Source organism: Gymnogyps californianus, chromosome 7, assembly GCF_018139145.2.
Source record: "Gymnogyps californianus isolate 813 chromosome 7, ASM1813914v2, whole genome shotgun sequence".
Classification (NCBI taxonomy): Eukaryota; Metazoa; Chordata; class Aves; order Accipitriformes; family Cathartidae; genus Gymnogyps; species Gymnogyps californianus.
In genome coordinates, this window is record NC_059477.1 from 31,663,117 (window position 1) to 31,680,415 (window position 17,299).

Consider the following 17,299-nt stretch of genomic DNA (forward strand, 5'->3'; position numbering starts at 1 on the left):
GGGAGTGTCACCGCCTGCAGAGAACGGGGGCCACCTTTGCTGCCTTCAAACACAGCGGTGAAGAGCACCGAGAGGGACGGGGGAAGAGTTAAACAGAGCGGAGATGCAGGCTGCAGGGAGGAGGAACAAAACTCAGCGGGATGGGAGGACTTTGGGCTATAGGGCAGAAGAAGGCAGGGTAACAGAAGTGTACTGTTGGGCGCTGGTGGGGAAAAGGACCTGCAAGTGCAAAGCAGAGCTCTGCGGGGTAAGAAGAGACCAGACCTAGGCTTTTTGTGAGTCACGTCATCCAAAGACAGTACCCCGAATTGCAGCTAGCGTTGCATTTTGCAGCCTAACCCAAGTAGGCTGTGTTAGTCTGCATTTGCACAGAGAAAATCAATCTGTTTATGACTGAACTGGCTGCACAGGCATGCTTGAACTCAAGCTGTTCTGGGCATTCAGATAAGCTTTACTGGTAGATGTTTTAGGGGGACATCTGGAGGAAAATCTTGACTCTGGCCTCATTGTCTGGAGGCTAGGCGACAACATTCACCCATGCTTGATCTCTGGACCATGATTCCACAGTAGTAGCAGTCTCATTAGAAAAGTAATTTTGCTGTAGATGGCCAGACCATTTCACATAGACCGAGGGAAGGCAAAAGTGCATATGTCAGTGGCAAAAATTTTAAATTATGGTTAAATTTAGAGCTGGGCACATATTTTCAGCCAGTCACTTCAGTAGCTGACTACAAGTTTTTATTTCCCCGTAGCACTGCAAGGGGAGAAGCAGGGTTGCCATGAGGAAAACAGTCAAAATACACACAGCAGAGTGTTCTTTACAACTTTATGGTGATGCAAGTGACTGACCCAAGTAGAGCCCAAACTCCCTTCTAGATGATGCAGGGTTTTCTCAGAAGGGGAAAAATGCATTTCTAAATACAGTATCAGCAAATACTCAAAAGCAACGGCATGCAATAATAGTGATAGTAAGCATTATCCTGAATACTAAGATCTAGATCTGAAGCCAAATGGGCATTAGCCATAAAATATTTAGGTACATGGCTTTTTTCTCAAATTTAAAATAGGGTGCTATATAGTCACAGCTGTGGTTTCCCGGCTCAGTCTGGTGGCAACAGTAACATTTTAATTTATACTAAAGAGAAGGCAAAGTTAAATCCATGACACGAACTAAGAGTCAGATGACCTGAAAGCAAGAGAATACAAATGAGCTCCCTGGAGAGAAGAGGCTGTGATGGAACAAATAGAATAATACAGAGGAATGACTTGAGACTATCACCAGAGCGACTGTATTTCACTTCTTTGGAAAGAAATGAAATGAGCTTAAATTGGGACAACTGCTTTATTTTCAGAGAATTACATCTGAAGCCTCTGCTGCCTACAGACAAGTGATATACAATTGTTTCTCCCCCTGAAGCCCGGTACTATTAATTGCCAATTTTCATATGTCACTCGACATGAGGAAGTCAGCAAATGTCATCGTACTTAATAGAGGCAGGCCTGAGTATTCCCACTGAGTCTCACAGAAATAGAAAGTTCCCTGTTTGCAGACAAAGACTCATGAAACATAAAAGTTGAGTTAACTACATGATATACCAGGAGGGAGGGAATGTTAACCTGAGACTCCTGTCATTGCCCAGTGACCATCCATATTGCGCTAAGATACAGCACCTAGCAGTCACCTATTTGTTGGCAAATAAAAGGAGCAGTGAAAAATGAGTTTTTAACAACACCATTAGGAGATTTGATACTACATCAGAAACTGCTTTTCCCGCTCCTCTAACTCAAGCTCTGAGCCTAGAGGCTGTGTTTATTGGAAATTACTTCTGCCTTGAGACTGGAAGTGTAAAACCTAGCACTGAACACCGTTACGGTGCTCCTAGATATATATTATCTGGGGGACTGAAAACTTCCTTGGCAAATACAAGTGGGATTTTTTTTTCCCTGGGGAGTATAGGTACCTTTACAATTAGACTTAAGCTTTAATTTAAAGACATGTTGTTTGGCACATCAGACGTCTCACTGAACACTCTGTACAAGAACCAGATTTGAATGGAAAGTGAATCCAGGACCGCTGACAGCTTATCTACTGACTTCATACCCAACCTTAGGCAATTCAGCTCAAAGATGAGCTCAACACTGCGAGTTCCCATTACAACCTTTGCAGTATCTTGCCCTATTCTAATTTGCCTTTAAACAGCTACATTAAAAAGCTTTATAGGGACCCACTTATACAACAAACTGTTCTGTGCAGCGAGCTGTGCTCTACTGAAAAGTCTGGATCTAAATGTGAGCAGGTTTTGAAAGTATTAGCATTCCTTCCTCCACCCCCTTATGTGATGACCAATGTCTTGATAATGCAGCTTGCAGTGTCTGGTTTGGAAAATGCAATTCTCAGTGTAGTGGGAATGTGAACATGCTGGTAAAACTGAATATCTGTTCAGCAGATTGTACTTCTCCTGTAGTATTTGGAACTCATGACCTGGAAAGCCATTCTGAAGACTTAAGAAGTTCATAGCACTCAATTAATACACTGTGCTTCGATACTTGCATGTTTTTAATGAACTTAACTAAAACCCATACTGGACCTACTCACTGTGTGATATTCAGATGCTTATAATTCAAATCAAAACCAATTGACTTTCAAATCTCACCCACTTTGGCTGCAGGGCTGTTTAAACTAAAAGGTCAGGAGAAAAAAAAAATATTTTTAAATGAAACTTTTTTAGTCCTTTCAATCAAAATATGAACTGCTTTTAAAAGCATATTTTCATCTTTAGGCAGAGGCCAATTAGTTTAAATTTCAGCCCTCCATTTTGCAGATTTTCAGACAGGTATTAAAAATAAGGGCTTAGAAGAGAAACTGTATTGTAGCTTCACCTATGATGGTTGTGACCAAGTCACAAAGTCTTTCCTCTCTTAAGAAAGAGGCCCATTGGAAGTGATGCAGACAGAACCAAGATCTTTGGGAAAATGTGGTTTCAAATTCCTGGACAGGGTAGGTACAATTTCACAGGTTGAGACATTTCTCAACAACAAACCTGAAATGCAACCCTAAACCCACCAGCTCTGCCGGCTACTTTAGGGGAGTGTAGCTTAGATCTGCACGTTGTAGCCATGTTCCCTCTTGAACTGCAATGTACCCCTTTGTGACTTGGCAATGCAATGGAAGGCCCCACGTTAGGGAAACCTCCTTGTGAAGTACAAAGAGATAGAGGTCTCCCACAGAGAGCCCTCTCAGCCCTCTTCACTGCCTGATTCATTGAGGCAAGGTGGCTTCTTCTCTCCCACACAAAAAGAAGGGTGTTGGAAGCAGTCCTATGATGAAAGGGAATCTTGGGCCTAGGCTGAGCTGTCCTAGGAAGAGCTAGTAATATGTGGAATATGAATATTCATTGTTATTTTATCATTGGTAAACCTAAACACCAGGAAGAGGTTGGGTTGGATGTTACTACAGTGTGTGGCCCGTTTTTGTTAAAGAAAAAAGTTGGAAGAGACAGCCACCTTTTTTCTTGAAGTACCTCAGCAAAGAAATTGTGGGATACCGCAAACATTGCATTAACAGAAAGCTAAGAACATTGTCGCATTAGACTGTACACTGCACTGCTTCCTAATGGAGAGTGTCTGCTTCCCTTCGCCAGCACAGCCAGGAGTGTCAATAAAGAAAAATGATTGCAGCAGAGTGGGCTACTGCTCTAAGAGAGAAGCTTTCTGCTTTGCATTTTCAGCAATTAAAAACCCTATAACAACTTCTCCAAAACGTCACATCCTTCCTTCAGTTTGGCCATCACAACATATAGTGGTGTCATCTCAAATATAAAGCACAACAACAAAGCAAGCGAGAGCTTCATAGTGACTTCTGAAGACATGCAGTGCAGCAGCACAGGTCAGGGTGGTTGGAGCAGGCAGGGTCAGGTATTGAGTCACGTATTGAATCACAGCTATTGAGCAGTGCACTGCTATAATTCTTCTACTCAGATAATTCCAACCACTTCCTATATATGTATATAATTATATATTACCGATTATCTATTTTCTATCTTTTCCACGCAAAGTTGTCCATCAGAAATACCTTTACTAGATAAAAACATATTTAGATATATATATAATCAAAATACAAGTACTATACATATTTCTAATTAGCATAACATGTCCTGAAAAGTATATTGTATATTCAGTCTAGTCTAGTGGCCAGAAATATTCCATGAATTCTGGTCAACAATTATCAAGAATTCTATTCCTGCCAGATAAGCTGAAAATTATCACTTGCTGACTAAGTCAATATGTTACCCTGCTGCTATGCCATATGGCCTTGGATGCTGAGACACAACACAACCTCATCAAGTGACACCCAAACTGGAGGAGTGGTTGATACACTGGAGAGCAGGGTTTCCATTCAGAAGGACCTCAACAAACTGGAGGAACAAGCTAGCAGGAACCTCATGAAGTTCAACAAAGGCAAATGCAGTCATGCATCAGGGTCAGAAGTACCCCATGCACCAGGTCAGGCTGAGGGCTGAGCAAACAACCCCGCAGCTGGAGTTTGGGGCCTGCAGAACAATAGCTACTGACAACCTGGAGAGACTCCAGAGAAGGGCTGCTAAGACAGTTAGGGGACCAGAGCACCTGATGTACAAGGAGAGGCTGAGGCAACTGGTTTGTTTAGCCCAGAGACGAGAAGGCCAAGAGGGACTGTAATTGCAGTCTTCCACTACCTTAATCCATTGGAGAAGACAGACGCAGACTTTTCTCAGAGATGCACAGCAAAAGAAAAAAGGCAACAGTCACAAGCTGCAACAAGGGAAATACTGATTGGAAATATGGAAAAAAAATCATCTCAGTGGGACTAGTGCATCACTGAGACAGGGGCCCAAAGGGGCTGTTCAATCTCCACCCTTGGAGATTTTCAAAACTTGGCAAGGCTTGGAGCAACCTGATCTGATTTTGAAGCTAGCCCTGCTTTGAGCAGAAAGTTGGACTACATACCTCCAGATGTCCCTTCCAACCCAAATTTTTCTATGAATCTACAACATAAAATCCAGTTCTATAAGATACTAAGTATCCCTTCCATCAGCCATAAAGGTGCTTGCAGCTTTGTTGGGGGTCAACAGAGTTGGCTTGTTAGAGCAGTGACCTGTCTAAATCTCAGCTATGATTTCATTCAGTAGGTAATCAGGTTAAGTGTGATCAATTATTTGATTGCCTATATATTATATTCAGATTGTCATAACAGGCTGAGATATATGAGGCTTGATTCTCCTCTCCCTTTCTTCAAAAATGTGAGATTCAACAGTGATAGGGAAGGAAAAAAGACAGAAAAACTGAAACTGTTTTCCCCCAAACAATGAGTGGAACTGCTACATTTCATGTAAATATTATCCCTGATCTATGGTACAATCATTTCTACAGTCAGCAGGCCAAACCTCACTAACATTTCTTCCTCGTCAAAACACATAGGGTTACTCATACAAGTAAAGGTTTGCAGGCATGCAAATTAATTTGTAGTAAGATGGTTAAAGTTCTAAATCATGTATTAAATTACTTCTATTGTACAAGTTTAACTTCATTTTCCAAGCTAGTCACATGCAACAGAGATGCAGTAATGTAGGTATTCCAACTGCAGGAGTGATTAGCTGCTGGTGCCTTCTAAAACTAGATTTGTAAGTCAGATCATTGGAAAGATCAGTGGTTTGTGTCCTGGATGTCATGAGACCAGAGAGGTGGAATATTGGCAGAAGATTAGGTTTATTTTTGTATATGTGCTTGAAATATTTAGACAGACTAGGACAGAAATCAACTTCTAGAGTTATAAACCCTGATCCAGCAAAGGAAAAAAGTAATGAGCGAGCCCATCTCAGGTGTTCAAGAAACATAAATATCAATTTACCCTTGAACAGTGGCCCAAAGTCCCATTAAAGTTCAAGGAAGGACAGTGATATTCAAGCACTTGCTTAAAGGTAGGCATGTGCTTAATTGCACTGATGACCTGGGGCATTTTTACTTGTATACCCCTGTGTAACAAACAGGGAGCTACCACCAGCTTTGTTAATATTTTGTTAATATTTTGTTAATATTGTAGGCATTTCTGCATCTCCTTGTTTCTACATAGAAGCATACTGCTGGCAGTTTTGATTTTGCCACAGAAGAAAATGAACATTCCAATATGAATTGTCTGCCTGGGTCTGATTAAATCAGAGAAGTTAGCCACCAGTTCCTGTAGGTTCAGATTGGGCTATAAACATTTATTCTCATGAATAAACTTATTTGGACCTTTAGGAGGCTTGGGTTGAAATATAACAACCTCTGAACAATCTGACTGGGACCAATATATAAGCAGCCAGGCTGAGATACCAGTCAGTACCTTTCCCTCCCTCAGGAGCTTTATCCTTTACTGTTTGTAGGTTTACCTGTTAATGCTCCTCATGGTTATAGGCTCTGACTCAAGAGCTCTCATTAATCACCGCCTAAGAACACTGCATCAGGTAAGCAAACATATCAGATGCTGAGCTGAAGCAGCAGTACTCACTTCAAACTGTCGTTTGCTCCTGACATAACAAGGGAAAAGATTATGCAGCCTAAGTACCAATAATTTTTCACTGCACAATTCAAAACAAGCTTTGGAGATTGGTCCCACATTGCTACAAATGATGGCACTGAGGGTTCAGTGATCGTCACTGAAATACACAACCTCTACCTCACTGCATGTCTTGCATTATACCCACTTCGAGTTACTCAAAGGTGTTCAGTTGATGAGCCTGAATAACAATGTTAGAATTTGGATTCAGCTCCCAAAGTTTGGGAGTGTTTGAAAGTTAGGTCTGAATAATCACATCCTTTGATAGAGGAGCTGTGAAGAGCAGCTGAAGGTCTTCATTTTATGAAAGTTCAGGTTCACTTTAATCCAGATTTTCATCTGTAATCCAGCCCTAATTCTTCCTCTGAATAGCAGGAGGAAGCCAGGCAAGATCTTTGCGTAGGCATTCAAGCATTTAGCAGTTCAGTTTCCAGGCAGTCATTTTTGCTGGTTCAGCAAACGCAGCAGTTCTCAAACTATAATCTACTAAAACCGCTGCTATCACAGTGGTAAGGCATCTGTCAGTCTCAGAGCTGTGATGTTTTGCTGCTGCTTGGAGCTCAGGTCAAGATTCATTTAAGATTTCCAAATGGTTTTTCTTTTTTTTTTGTTTGGTTGGTTTTTTTGACCAGCTAGACTCCAAAATAAGCATACTTCTTTGATGTCTTTCCATGCCAGGTATCCCTGATGAAAATCCAGCTATGAGCAAACTTTCAGCCAATGCTGAAAACAAGAGGGCAACAAACAAGTGAGAGGAGAGAACCAACATGCAGAGTAAGCTGGAGAGAAAATCAAATGTCTGCACGCAACAGAAAAAGAGTCCACAATAACAAGTGTAAAGCCCCAACACTTCCGCCAAGAGAATGCTGAATGACGGGGTGCAGCAAAGCAGGTGCACACCTCCTGTTGAAGGAAGCTCAGGTTCACATTGTTTCCTGTAGTCACTCTAATTTTGCTCAGCTATTTTTATGGTAGCTCCAGTGCACGTTGGAAAAATAATGAGAAAAGGACTGGGACACTGGAAGGAAAAACAGAATCCATGAAAGATCTGAGGCACAGGTTGTGGCAATACAGTATTTGAAAATCACCAAGTTCACGCATTACTGGTTATACTTGCCATGTGGTTTCAGCAAGAGACAGTATTCTTCACTGTGCTGGTTTTGGCTGGGATAGAGTTAATTTTCTTCATAGAAGCTAGTATGGGGCTACGTTTTGGATTTGTGCTGAAAACAGTGTTGATAACACAGGGATGTTTTCCTCATTGCTGAGCAGTGCTTACACAGAGTCAAGGCCTTTTCTGCTCCTCACACTGCCCTGCCAGCGAGTAGGCTGGGAGTGCACAAGAAGTTGGGAGGGGACACAGCTGGGACAGCTGACCCCAACCGACCAAAAGGATGTTCCATACCATATGACATCATGCTCAGCATATCAAGCTGGGGGAAGAAGAAGGAAGAGGGGGACGTTCGGAGCGATGGCGTTTGTCTTCCCAAGGAACTGTTACGCATGATGGAGCCCTGCTTTCCTGGAGATGGCTGAACACCTGCCTGCCGATGGGAAGTAGTGAATGAATTCCTTGTTTTGTTTTGCTTGCATGCACAGCTTTTGCTTTGCCTATTAAACTGTCTTTATCTCAACCCACGAGTTTTCTCACTTCTACCCTTCTGATTCTCTCCCCCATCCCACCGGAGGGGGAGTGAGCAAGCGGCTGTGTGGTGCTTAGTTGCCAGCTGGGGTTAAACCATGACATTCACACACAATGTTCAAACTGTTCAATAGTGGATCATGCAGCAGCTGCTGGTTTGCAGCCCAGAAATGACCGCACTTCAGTGGTAAGCAAAGGGATCCCAATAGCTCCTGAAGTGCTTGGGCATTTTGCTAGGTAGAAAGGAGTTAGAAGTATTCAAAGAAATGTGTTTCTAATTTATTACCTTTTACACAGATGTGTGCTTTATGGGAAAGGCATGATGCAACTAATGCAACCTTCTCTTCAAGGCTCACCCAGGAATTCTTTAAGGTCACGAATTGTAGTCTGTGTACTTTGAAGAACCACATTTTGCTGCTCAAACTGGGAATGGCAGCAGGCCAGCTGGTATGAATGGCAGCTTTCTTTCCATGTTCATATACTGTAACTTTTGTATGAATGTTGTCTAAACTCATATGTGAGTTGCCACGGGATTCCATGCCCTGCTTATTGTTTGCTGTGCTGATACACTGGCACATCCAGTGGTGATTTTTCACATGTCATCAGAAATGTTATAACACCAGATTGGTTTTGAAAGTACAAGCGACTACCTAAGTGATGGAGGATTCCCGTCTCCTATGCATGCAAGAATAAAACGGGAGGGCAGGGGAGAGAACAAAAGGCTATGTACCAGATAAAAGAGCAAGAAACCTGAATTAATTTGTGGAAGCAATAACATTTTTGTCAGTTATTCCTCTTTCCTGAAGGATAGAACCTCACTGATTGAAAGATGCTCAGGTCAGATATGCTTTCATTTGTCAGCAGCTAAGTTGATGTAGCCCTTGTAAAATCTAAAATCCCATGCCCTTCACACACACTGTTGTTTTTCATGGCTGCACTCAGCCTAGAGTATAGGAATTGTCATATGTTATCAACTTGGCAATCTGTTCAGATCAGTATCCTCTCTAACAGTAGCTTAAGAGGGCAGTGCCATAATCTGATAAGTATACATTTTTCTCTGCTTTAAATCTCAAATTAATCTCTCGAGAGACTCAATTCTTCCCTGGAGCACACGCTTTAAAATCTCTCTGAAATCTGACATAAATTATGCCAAATCTGGGCAATCTTGCTATAACGTAACAGACCAAACCCTCTTCAATCTCTTTAAGGTCTCGGCCTCGGTGGCTTCCTGTGACAATATGTTCCATGGCTGAAGTACACGCTCAGGAAAAATGCTTATTTTTATCAGATGCTTCCTTTTACGGAATTCTCTGATATTTAATTTCATTTCTCATCCAGTTACTGCAGTAGCATCCAGCCTACTGCCAGGGCCCTGAGTGCTTTTTTAGGCCTGAATGCCCTGACCAGCCCCTGGGGCCTCCCCCCACCTGCCCACGGCCCAAGACCCCACTCCAGCCCAGCCCCGGGCCTTCAGTTCCTGTGACAGCGATGCCACAGCAGTGCCGGTCTCCAGCTCCCCACAGCTCTACCCATGGGTCCCACGGAGCTGGGTGCCTGTCCCCAGGGAGGTATCCAATGCCTGGGGCTGGAGCTGCCCCACTGCCCCCCGACTCCTCTGCTCCCTGGCAGGGAGGCCATGTCCTGCCACCCCCCAGAGTCCCTGCTGCCCCCAGACCCCAGGGAGCCACCAGCTCTTACAGCTCCCTGGCACCCATTCCTTGTGAAGCAGCACCACAAAGTTTGTTTTTTCTTCCCCTCCCCAAATCTTTTTTATGAAATCCACACAGTAACCTCCTATGAATAACCTCCCCCTCCCCCTCCCCCAGCTGACAGCCCCCTCAGCGCTGACTGTTGCCCTAAGCGGGACATTTCCAATAGCCACTCTGCCAAGCAGGGACGATCCCCTCAGGACCTCTGGACTCCAGGGGCTGTGTTCAGTGCTGTCCGCTTTGGACCTTCCAGCAGCGCCCTGACATCTTTCTGTGCCTTCACAACTGATGAAACCACCTCTGGGTCAGGTGAGCGGTGACAGAGACCCAGCACCCGCTCAGAGAGCTCCTGTCACACTCAGGAGGGACAGTCTCAAGTTTCCCCCCAAAAACCCAGGAAACCCTTTCATAGGTCCTCTAAATCAGTTATAAATGTAAATGTGGAGCTCTGAACACCATGATCTCCCCATCATCCCAAAGATGACTGAAGCCTGTGCCTCCAGGCCTTACCTCCTTCTGTGTGACAGCCACCGAAGAGCTCCTGACATGGTGGCAGGACCCAGCTCCACTGGCCCCGCTGATGGTCACCCTCCCTTCACCACTGCCCAGTGCCGTGAGGGCACCATGCCAAGTCCTGAGGGAAAGGGGACGCCGGGTAGGCTGAGGCAAGCTCACCCAGCTCACAGTTTTCAGTGGAAAAGGCATTCTCACATGTGCAGCCCTCCAGGCTGGGTCCCGCCTCAGAGCAGATGCCCCGCAGCCTCCCCCATCCAGCAGCTCCTTGGCAGGGCCAGGCATCTCTGCCAGCTCAGGTATACCCTCGTGCGGGGCATCTCCAGCGAATTTTGCTCATCCTTTTTGTCGGTCAGCACAGATAACAGTACCACTACATTCTTTCCTTCAAAATTTAGCCACGTTTTGGCTGAAATGGCCAGAGCTGTCACCCAGGTAAACGTGAGCGGGGCTGGGCTCTGCATGGGTTGTCCTTCAAGCAGAAAAGGTACACGGCTTTTGCTCTCCAAGGCCTAGGTCTGGTCTCAAATGGCAGCACAGCACATCTTCACCAAAGATTTTCATGATGCAGAAAGGTAAAAATAGATTTATTTTACTTGCGGAACAGGCCCACAGAGAGGAGATGATTTTGACAAGAAGTAAATCCAGCCCTTCTCAGTCGTGCACTAAAGCCGTAGCTACAAGCTCATCCTTTCTCTTTGGTGGCAGCTATCTAACTAAATGTGTTTTCTCTAGTCTAATCCAGTACCTGGTGCTCTGTGCCGAGGTTGTCAGCTCATTGCAACTGCTCTGGAGTCAGGTTTTGTTCTGTTTTTAAATAACGGGGAAACAAATTAATCTGTGAGCTATGGATTAATAGCCAGCATGGATTTGGGCCAATGTACTTGAATACATTCATGGAATTTCCCTTTATCATTGGCGTCTTCAAGAATATTTTAAATTTACAATTCTTTCTTTTATCATTGTTGTGTTTCACTTGCTTGTAAATACACATAATACATCCTGATTTTCTCTGCATGTTGATTGTCTTTCTCAGGAAAATAGATAAATAATTAATTGGTGAATAAGAGACAGACTGGTGTTGGAATTATGCCAGATCTAACCTTGGGTATTGTCTATTTCTTTATCATGTTTGAGGGAAAGAGAAATGAAACAAAGAAACAAGAACACTTAAAGCATGTGATAAATTCTTCCCTGTAACAAAGAGCGTTCAGGAAAACTCCTTCCTTTCCAAGAGCATTTTTGGGTTTTTTGATACAGTATTGTTGTCAGGTGCATTGGGGTCATTTTGAAAGGAGAATGACAAAACAATGTTGTTTGTATGATTAACTTTAGCTGTCTACAACTGCCAGTCAGGATCAAGTTTGAAAATCTCAGCAGCAGAAGCACAAATTCCTGCCACCTAAACCGAAGGAGGAACTCCTTTACCTAGAAATGAGTAACAGGCTATTACAGTCTCTGCAGCCAGCCATAAAAGGGAAACATTCAGTACACTGCAATTATGCCATGCATCATAACCTCTACGGTTATGTGCAGAGTAAATGTAGATTGATCATTATTAACTTCCAATTTTTCTGAAGAATCAGCCTAAGTACCTCACATAATAGAAAATAAACTCATTAGAAGATGATGACATCTGAAAATTGGAAGTCTAGGTTTCTTTTTTTTCCTTAACTAGGTCTCTCTTCTGTTATTTCCTCTATTGTCTCATTGAGGATTCTTGGTTAGAGCTGCTTGGAAAATGGGCAGTTAAGGAGACTTTTTTTAGAATAGTCTGAAATGGCAGTGAAAAAGAAAAATACTTTGATTCCTAAACATAGCTGCGCTGCCTCCTGGGAACTGTAGTCCAGGTGTTGCAAAATGGTATTCTTCACTGTAGGTTGGTTCCCTGTCATCAGTAGATCAACATGCCCGCCTCTTTCACTTTATTTGTACAGGGAAATGGTGCATCGCAGCAGTCACATGGCCACAACACACCAAGGGGGATAATGCAGCCTGAAAAGAAGAGTATAAGACAATCAAAGTAAGTATTTGAAAGACTTCAATAATGCTACAGAATCATAATAGCTAGGGTTATGATCACTGCTTCAGCTGCAATTTTCTGCAGAAAACAAGTACCCTTAACCAGAAATATTTTTAATTAAAATAGTTTTGTCAAAAGCTCAGCTCTCCACCAAAAACAGACTAGAACTGTACTTTTTTTGTCAGATTTACTGCTGATGAATTGAGCAGACACTGCTTCTGCCTGCTTCTTTCTCAGCCCTGTGTGGATCAGATTAAATGACAGGGGCTGCTCCCTCTAATTCTCATACATGAATTGCAGTGCTGAGATGCATTTATGATCGTGATCATGCCTTCTAGCAGAGACTGCTTCCCCAAAAGCTTAATGGAAAAGACCCTCTTAGAGAGAAAGGAAACAATTTTTTCTCAGAGAAAGTCTAGAGGAGAAAGCAATCTTCTCTAGATTCTGGCACAGTAGGTTAAGTATCATTTAGCAAGCATACAGAAAAAGGCATGCCTGACTGCTTTCCTGACATACAAATCCATGCTTAAATAGGCACTCTGAAGGGAGTGAGGTTTTGTGGGTGGCTGTTGCTTCTGGAGAATTCAGAGGAACCCAGTATTTTGTGTTGGCTGCTCAGGAAACCGACATAAGACTGAAAATGAAGGAACGATAATGAATCACATCTACTGGAAACAGCAATGTGATAGGAGAAAGAAAGGTAATCCAGTAATTAGAATGCTATCCTGTAGTTTTACAGACTTCAGTATCCTAACGTGCCACAGACTTCCTGCATCAGTCTCTTAAACCTAGATCTTCTAAGGGATCTAACACCTACTGATGCTGGGTTTATTAATAATAGAAACACTTTCAAATAGTTCTGGGTCCAAAATTAGAATGTGTAATGGTCTTTTTATAAGTTTAGATTAGTGCTAATGCTTCTAGATTGTAAGCTCCCTGCGTCACTGTTATATTAAATTTGATGGGATGAGTGAATCAAAAGTGTATTCGTGACCAGTCCTAAAAAGTTAAATAGGGTTCAGGAGTTTGAATGCAGGCATCTCAGCCTATTTAATGTCATAGCAACAAGGCCTATGATCCTGGCCAACAAAGCAAAACCCTTACTAAAAAAAAAGCTAAAAAGAGAAAGATATAGAAGAAATAGATGGGAAAGAAAAAAGATCCAGAAGAAAGAGCAACAACAGGAACTCGGTGCTTGTTTGGGTTTTAGCCAAAGCTGGCAAGAGTAATGAGTCATCTAGGTCTTCCTCTACAGCCTGGTTTGCTCTGACTTTGATGCTCCAGTAGTGCACTGGTGTATTTCAGAACACAGAAAGTGATGTAGGAAGCAGCCATTAAAAAATGCTTCACTCCCTTTAGCATATTTCCTTTCATGACCATCTTGATTCCTCTTCAGTCTTTTTTTTTAATAGCCCTTCTGAAGAGTCGAATAGCTGATCCCTCTATTATTTTAACAGTAAACAGATGTGAGGTTAATCTAGCACATTCTTTTCTAGTTTTGTTTCCTTTTTCCTTACCACAAATGATTTTAGTAGTACAATTAGGCTTTTTTGTTTGGATTAATCCAGGCCCTTTTCCTGCTTTTTATAAACAAATCATTGTTACCTTGGGCAACTTAGCATATTGGCCATAAGGAATGGTAACAATCATCTTCTTCGTCTATGTTTGTATAGCAGCTAACATAATAGAGCCATGCTCCATGATGGTGTCTCCGCAGAGCTATCACAATGTAAATAATTAATAATAACAGTTGTTTAACACTTGAATGGGACTCTGTTTTTTATAAACAAAGCACATTTATTTTCTCGGCATTGCTTATTACACAAAACATAAAATTACTCCAAAGGAAGGAAGCTGTTTTACTCATACACTCGGTGAAGTGTATGAGGAAACTAAGAACTTAGCAACACATCAAAAGTGAAAGGTCAATGGATTTTTAAATTATTTTAAATATATTACTAGCAATGTGAGCAAATAAATCTGATATTTATGTTAATGAATTCATCTGCCAAAATGCAATTATAAATCAAATAGGCCTTGTGGTAGTATTGTCCCCACGATAAGAGAAAAACAAAAACAGCTTTAAAAAGAAGGAAATTTAAAAGGGCATTTTACTACAGTATGTAAATACAATTACAATAGCAAAACTATATCAGAATTCAGTTGTGCTTTTTCCACGCAACATGCTTTAACCAAGGAACATGAGTTGACATTGCAGAAAAATTAACTTATTTTGCTGAGTCTCATTATGTAATCTTGCTTGCATGTATTGTAGTATTTAAGTATTAACACAGCATATAACCAACAGATTTTGATTAAAGTTGTGGTTTTGTAATTCCAGCAGATTTGAGAGTCATGATTTTCCTTTGCATAAGTCATATTGTCCCTCTTGTGGTACAGATGGCTGAGTGTTTTATGTAACCCAAATATATCCATGTTCCTTATGAAGAAATTATGTCTGTATGCCAATTAGAGAAAAGGTCCTTGCCCTTAAACTCTTCCTGTAAGTAGACAATATTAAAACAAGTCCATTCCCACTTAGAAGTTTGGCATTTATGAATACACAAACAATTGGATATTAATGTGACAGGGAAAAGCACAAACTCAAGAGATTTGTGGTAAGGAAGAGTCCATGGATCACACATAGTTGAACATTTCCATTTCTGTCTTTTCTAACCATCTCAAGACTGAATCAAGAAGAAATGGAAAATACGTATTACTATAACGACGTTGCAATACACTAGCATGAAGGGCTTCTAATCAGATCAGAACACCATGGTGCTAGATGCTATCTAATGAAAAGGGGATTCCTCTTCCAAAGAGATGACAACAGAATAAAAGAGCTTATAGCTTACAGCTCTTCTCTTGGGAAGTTTACTAGAAGAACGTAATTCTTGATTTAGACAAATTCACTGAATCCAGGATTGCTCACGTTCCCCTCAGAGCAGGCTTTAGGCATAAGCAACTTAAGAAAATATCTGGGGTCCTTTTACTTCTGGAGGCCCTGCACATTTGGTCTATCAAATCCTCACCTGCACAGAGGAGCTGCAGCCTGGCTGCAGTAACAGTAACTCCCTGTTACTTATGGCACTAATGTATATGTAGCCTTCTTCCACTGATGTGGCGTGGGGCTCAGATAAACTGTGTGCAAAGTGAGATAAAAGCTTACACATGGGAACTCACAGTGGAGCAGATCTCGTGCCTGTGGGAGGCAGAAGCTTTTGGCTCCTTGGCCTGCTAAGGAGTATTTTGACAGTGCTGGGAACAGTGTGTCCAGCTGAAGACTTAGAGCAGGGCCCGGGAATTTGGCAACAGGAGGTTAAAAATGGGGAATCTGATTATCTTTTTTTCACTATAGTGGTAAGACTCCATTTCTAAATGATGCTTAGGACCTTGCACTTTCTGTCTTTCAATAGTAACATCTCAGACACATGCCCTGTCATTGTTTCCCATGCTAGCTGGCTAGATGTACTGCTTTCATAAACTCAGAGAGCTATGGCGCACTTCAAATCTGCAGCATTTTTCACTGTCAGTCTGTATTTCTTAGGTCACATTTGCTGCATTGGCTTGCACTTTTAGTGCTACCATTTGCTGCTTGTCATTGACAAGTGCCTTCAGCAGGCGCTCAGTTTTTCTGCTGTATAACTGACAGAAGGGAAAAAAAGCGGCCGTTTCAGCTATGTTCCTTCCGTGGCACACATGGGGAAATGAGCTTGAGGTCACTGCGTCAGCCTCAGCTAAACCTCATTCTATTGCTTTTTACTAGTTCAGCTGGACAATGCCTTATTAGTGTCTCAGTGCTGTCCCCCTCTTATATTTCACAGACTTCACTGTCTGCACAGATTTAGTTTCAGTAGCTGTTTCATTACCATGCTATCCTTCCTCTTATTTTTTTATACATATTGCTTTTTTCTGGGTTGCTGCCAAGATGCAACTTGTTTAAAAAATAAACTAAACCCAGATCCTGGCTTATGTCACCCTAATAACCTCAACTCCATGGTTTTGTCTCTAGGGTCTACAGCTCATGACATCAAGTCACTTCATAAAATGAAACTGGGTTTGATGGCTCATGGATTTTGCTCCAAAACCCCTGAAATTACCTAACTTCCCACTGACTGCGATTGTCTTCAGATCCATCCTTTGAGCTATCCTGGAGTCATTCGGTAAGATCTTATAGTTCCTGTGAAAAGAAAAATGCATTAAGTCTTGTAGCAGATTTCACCAGCAGTTCTCAAAGCACTTCACTAGCAAGGAAAAGTATCATTATCTCCATTTTATAAGTCCTTAGCACATTTTTGCATAGGCTTGACAGAATGTTTTTGAACACATTCTTGTCTTGTCACTGCTCGTTTCCTCCAAAACTGTTTTCTTAGATAAACAGGCATCTGTTAATATTTGACCATATTTTTTTCCCACAATCCCCTTCCTCTTTCAGTGCACAGGATAGATGGTGCTCAGTACATGTGTAGCTCTTCATATTTTGGTTTAACCTCCATGATCCATATATGTCCCTTGCCTCCGTACTATATGCTACTCAGACTTTCCTTTGATGTGAGTTATATTCTTTATCACAGAGTCTTTTGTATGTTGTTTATCATTAAAGAGCCTGAGTGCTTCATGCCTATTGATAAGTTTGTCTTTCCAATACATAGTAGGACAAAAGAGGGTGCCCTTCCACTTCATAGATAGGGAATCTAAGGTTGAGTTTCCTATTCTGCATGTACAGTCTAGCTGTCTAAAATCTCCTATTTCAGAATAGTCAGCTGTACAGAGTGTTAAGTACTCGCTGCACTGCTCCTATTGAATTCAGTTTCTCTTATGAGGGCTCAGCATTTCTG